Source organism: Misgurnus anguillicaudatus, chromosome 13, assembly GCF_027580225.2.
Source record: "Misgurnus anguillicaudatus chromosome 13, ASM2758022v2, whole genome shotgun sequence".
NCBI lineage: Eukaryota > Metazoa > Chordata > Actinopteri > Cypriniformes > Cobitidae > Misgurnus > Misgurnus anguillicaudatus.
This window is the reverse complement of record NC_073349.2, coordinates 32,920,740-32,926,694: the sequence shown is the minus strand read 5'-3', so window position 1 is coordinate 32,926,694 and position 5,955 is coordinate 32,920,740. Positions and strand designations below refer to the sequence as shown.

General features: G+C 43.8%; 1 long non-coding RNA gene across 1 annotated transcript; it reads left to right on the top strand.

Annotated features, from left to right (window-relative positions):
* Positions 1–202: 202 nt before the first annotated feature.
* On the top strand, positions 203–3,528 carry LOC129414441 (uncharacterized). Its single transcript, XR_012373076.1, has 4 exons — positions 203–668; positions 742–832; positions 1,643–1,722; positions 2,149–3,528. It is a non-coding gene; the product is annotated as an uncharacterized lncRNA (long non-coding RNA).
* Positions 3,529–5,955: the final 2,427 nt, after the last annotated feature.

Below are 5,955 nucleotides of genomic sequence, written 5' to 3'. Positions count from 1 at the left end.
TCCGGTCCACGGGGTCGCACGGACTCTTTATTAGTTTGTCTGCATCGCGCTGATCGGTTGCCTATTTGTTCATATTATGTTATTTACTGTGATTCGTTTTTGTCTTTACACTAGAACTGTTTGAATTTAAACACAAACAGTAAAACATTAAGGGAACATGGTACACAGCGGTAAACATGAGGTTAAAAATACTCGAAGTAACATTCAAACCGGGCTGTTAAAAGAATCAATTCGATGTTTAATTTTTTTAAAACAAAACTTTAAAGAAGCCAAGATGAGACGTTCTTTGCTTAAAACAAACAAAACAACAGTAACTTGTGTGTTGGAAATGTTAGCAGCTAGCAAGTGTCTCTCTGCTATTTTAAATGATACATACACAGACGATCTTTTGTTGTTTAAAAGCTCATTGCTTTAGTTCTGGTAGATGCTGCTTATTTTTCAAGATGGTTTTAATAGCTTTATATTGATTTGTAACAAAGCCAGCTTCACTTTGAGAGAACCTAGATGCTAATTGTAAAGAAGCTTGGAGTCATAATATATTTTAACGTAATATGTTTGCTGTTCTTCATCTTTTTAAATATGAAGTCTATCCATGTTTGTGTTTACAGAGTTCATGTACACTGTGGTCAACTTTGTGGACGCTGAAGAGGTTTCTGGGTAAAGATGATGTAAAACAGGTTAAATAGTAAACAGATGTGTTGTGATGTATGTGATTTTGATTTTTAATTCTGTGTTTGACAGAGAAATATAATGAAGTAACAGTGGAAGCTAAAACATCAGACTGATCCAGACACTGAAGAAATTGATGTCACTGCAATCTGGCCAAAATGATGTAAGTTTAATAATGAAATTATTCAATCAAAGAGGTTAAAGGAATAGTCTACTCATTTTCAATATTAAAATATGTTACCTTAACTAAGAATTGTTGATACATCCCTCTATCATCTGTGTGCGTGCACGTAAGCGCTGGAGCGCGCTGCGACACTTCGATAGCATTTAGCTTAGCCCCATTCATTCAATGGTACCATTTAGAGATAAAGTTAGAAGTGACCAAACATATCAACGTTTTTTCTATTTAAGACGAGTAGTTATGAGCAAGTTTGGTGGTACAAAATAAAACGTAGCGCTTTTCTAAGCGGATTTAAAAGAGGAACTATATTTTATGGTGTAATAACACTTTTGGGAGTACTTCGACTCGGCGCAGTAACACCCTCCCTCTCCCATTATGAGAGGGAGAAGGGTAGCGGACTTTTCAGGCGAGTCGAAGTACTCCCAAAAGTGCTATTACGCCATAAAATATAGTTCCTCTTTTAAATCCGCTTGTTGCTACGTTTTATTTTGTACCACCAAACTTGCTCGTATAACTACTCATCTTAAATAGGAAAAACGTTGATGTGTTTCACTTCTAACTTTATCTCTGATTGGTACCATTGAATGAATGGGGCTAAGCTAAATGCTATCGAAGTGTCGCAGCGCGCTCCAGCGCTTACGTGCACGTACACAGATGATAGAGGGATGTATCAACAATTCTTAGTTAAGGTAATAACATATTTTAATATTGAAAATGAGTAGACTATTCCTTTAAATAGTAAATAGATGTGTTATGATGTATGTGATTCTATTTTTATTCTGTGTTTGATAGACAACTATATTGAAGTAGCCTACTGTAATGACGCTGCAGAACGTCACAGAGACTCTGAGGACATCAACACAGAAAATCAAGTAAGAAGATGTACGTTATGAAGTTTTTTGATCATATAGGGGCGGTTTCCCGGACAGGGATTAGCTTAATCTAGGACTAGGCCTTAGTTTAATTAGGAAATATAACTAGTTTTAACAAATATGCCGTACTAAAAACATTACCTGTGTGTATTTTGAGGCAAAACAAAGGGCCCTGATGTATTTTAAGATATGTCAGTGCAAGTTGTTTTCAGTTTGGACAGCTCTTAAAACTGTTTTAGTCTAGGACTAGTCTAATCCCTGTCCGGGAAACCGCCCCATATTGTTGTATCTTTGTACAGTTTAATGTAACCTTTCTAAAATGTACAACTTTATGTCATTTGATTTGTCGTGTGTGTGTGTATCTGTATATGTATATGTGTATTAGTATTATGCCAAATACTTATATGTACTTTTATATTTCCAAAGGGCTCTAAAGAGATGTCTGTCCAGATGAGGGTGCATCAACGTTACCTTTGCTGACAAGTATATGCTTTACAATGTAAAACCTAACAGTTAACTCAAACCATTTAAGGAAATCGGTTGCCTTGAACCATTAGGTTTTGGAAAGCATACATTTGAGTACTGTGAACTTAAGTCTTGTGCAATTATGCACTTATATTTAGGTAGTGTGAACTTAAATATAGGTGCTTAACTGCATGTGACTCAATTTGTTTAAGTTCACAGTACTCAAGTCTATGTGTTTTAAAACTTGAATGGTTTAATGCAATGTTTTCTTAAATGTGAGAAATTACAGTGTTACAGTGAGAAATGTTTGAATAATTCCAAGACAGAGCTTGATTCTACACTGCAAAACATCACTTTCTAACACTTTTTATCTTGTTTTCAGTAGAAAAACTAAACATTCTTAAATCGAGATGTATTTTCTTGATGAGCAGAGTTACCTTAGAAAATATTTCTAGTTTTTAGACAAAAATATACAATTTAAGATAATTTGTGCCTAAACAAGAAAAAATATCTAACACAATGGGGTGAGAAAATTGTGTTTTTAATTAAGTTTTTAAGAAAAAAGAAAACTTAACATTTTTTAATCACACTATTGGCAGATATTTTTGCTTGTTTTAAGCACAAATTCACTTAATGTGTGTATTTTATTTATATTTTGTCTAAAACTAGACTTATTTTCTTGGGTCATTTTGTTCCTCAAGAAAAAGCATTTTAATTTAAATATTTCTACTGAAAACAAGACAAAAATACTATGTAAGAGTCATTTTTTGCAGTGTAGGACTGATTTCTTAAGAGCAAGATCAATATAGTTGTTGTTCATTTTATTTAGATATTTACTACATTACAGTGGCAGCTGGTGACTTCTTTTTTTGTGAGCACTCGATGCGAAGTTTGTCACAACATGTATATAGCCCATCATTTGTGTGGTTCCCAATTTCAAAATATGTGTTCTGCATGTCGAGTGTGTGTATGTGCATCACGTGTTTTGACTAAACACGTGATGCACGTGGTTTACATGAAGCAACAAACACATATTTTAAAAACACAAGCAACACACATGACACTCCGAACACTTATTTTGAATTTGCAACCCTCGGATGAGCAGTCACGAGCCGCCACTGCTACATTACATTGTACTGCTTTAAATGTAGTTTTCATTGTTGCTTTTATTTAGTTTTATTTTACTCTAATATTGCTTTCTCTGTCTGTATATTTATGAGTTTAAATTGTATTGTTTATGTATGCAACTTTTAATATTTGTGTATTATATTATTTTGTGATTGTGACAATTGTGGATTGTTCAGTTTTTTTTATTAAATAAACATTTCAAGCTCAATTCAAGTTTTTTTTTTTTTTTAAGGGGTTTTGGGGATGTATAGTAGTATATAGTTGGGAGGGGGGGGGTTGTAGTCTATCTGCATAGCAGCCAAATAACCAATCAAGTCACTAAGCTATGAGGGCTTGGGTTGGGCTTAAAACAAAGTGTAACCAATCAAATCATCTCAACTGGAAAGTTTCAAAGTTGTGTCCCAATAGTTGTCAGGGTTTTAAAAGCAACCAATCAGTGTTGAGATTAAACACCAATGGGGACACTAGAATTGTGCACAGGTGTGAAATTCCAGTACCTCTGTAGGTGTGAAAGTGGCCCCTGCCAAAATCTTCAATGGGATTACTTGCCATGGCAACAAATGGCTGCATATTCCACGGGGATATCCCCTCAGCAAGATACATCCGAATTGGTATCATTACGGGAGTTTCCTAACTTGGTGGAATTAGTAGTTTACCCTCAGTGGAACTAGTTGATACTTCCGAAAATCAGTGGTGTTTACAGGAGTTTCCTAGTACGGATACACCTCTTTTCATGCAGTGCTCGGGGCCGGCGTCGCCGGAAAGCCCCGGGAAAGACCTTTCGAACGAGACCAGCCGCGCCTCCGGCGGACGAACGCAGCGGACGCTACGGGCGCGCGAACTCCGGACCAGCGTTTTTTTTTCGATCGCCGTATCTCGGCCGCGGAAAGGGTCGGAGGGTCGAGGGCGGGCTCGTTCGAAAGGTCCCCTCGGGTAGAGCGACCGACCCCGAGGGCGACGTCCTCGGACTTAAGGCGCCCGAGCAGCGGCCGTGGGAAAATCCGGAGACGGCCCCCCGTATCTCCGCCGCGGAAAGGGCCAGATACTCGCGGGTGGGCTCGTTCGAAAGGGCCCCTCCGGCGGACCGACCGACCCGAAGGTCGAAGGACCCGGGCCCGAGGCGCCGGAGCGGCGCTGTAACGAAATTCGGATTTTCGACCGGAAGTATCTCCGGTCCCCCGGGCCGACCGAGGCGCACCCTCCCGGCCGCGGTCCCGGCGGGTTCCCCCTTCGCGGGGGACGGTAGGGCGAACAGGTGCCATCAGGTATATAGCTAAGTAGATCGGGGTTGACCAACTGTCGGAGAGGCGAAAGCTCCAGAACCTAAGTCGATGGGGTTGACCAACTGCTGGAGAAGTGAAAGCTCCAGAGCCTAAGTCGATTGGGGTTGACCAACTGTCGGAGAGGCGAAAGCTCTAGAACCTAAGTCTATGGCAGGAGAAGCGAACGCCCCAGAACCTAAGTCGATGGGGTTGACCAACTGCTGGAGAAGTGAAAGCTCAAGAGCCTAAGTCGTTGGGGTTGACCAACTGCTGGAGAGGCGAAAGCTCCAGAGCCTAAGTCGATTGATGTTGACCAACTGCTGGAAACGCGAACGCTCCAAAACCTAAGTCGATTGAGGTTGACCAACTGCTGGAAACGCGAACACTCCAAAACCTAAGTCGATTGAGGTTGACCAACTGCTGGAAACTCGAACGCTCCAAAACCTAAGTCGATTGAGGTTGACCAACTGCTGGAAAATCTTTCGGGTTGACCAACGGTTGGAGAAATTTTGGGGTTGACCAACTGTTTGGTTCTCCAGAAGGGCCGGGAGGATGGGGCTTAGTCCGGTGGGGGAGTGCTTAAGAGTGGGATGGCAGGGACTAAACGGTGCGCCGGGTACGAGCTCCAGGGTGTCCGTCGCGGGGTCCAAAGCCGGCCTCGGGTGCACGGTGGTCGGGTTGACGGGGCGATGTTCCCGGGGTCCTCGGACTTAAGGCGCCCGAGCAGCGGCCGTGGGAAAATCCGGAGACGGCCCCCCGTATCTCCGCCGCGGAAAAGGACAGATACTCGCGGGTGGGCTCGTTCGAAAGGGCCCCTCCGGCGGACCAATCGACCCGAAGGTCGAAGGCCCCGGACCCGAGGCGCCGGAGCGGCGCGGTAACGAAATTCGGATATTCTACCGGAAGTATCTCCGGTCCACGGGGTCGCACGGACTCGGGGCCGACGTCGCCGGAAAGCCCCGGGAAAGACCTTTCGAACGAGACCGGCCGCGCCTCCGGCGGACGAACGCAGCGGACGCTACGGGCGCGCGACTCCGGACCAGCGTTTTTTTTTTTTCGATCCGCCGTATCTCGGCCGCGGAAAGGGTCGGAGGGTCGAGGGCGGGCTCGTTCGAAAGGTCCCCTCGGGTAGAGCGACCGACCCCGAGGGCGACGTCCTCGGACTTAAGGCGCCCGAGCAGCGGCCGTGGGAAAATCCGGAGAAGGCCCCCCGTATCTCCGCCGCGGAAAGGGCCAGATACTCGTGGGTGGGCTCGTTCGAAAGGGCCCATCCGGCGGACCAATCGACCCGAAGGTCGAAGGCCCCGGGCCCGAGGCGCCGGAGCGGCGCGGTAACGAAATTCGGATATTCGACCGGAAGTATCTCCGGTCCACGGGA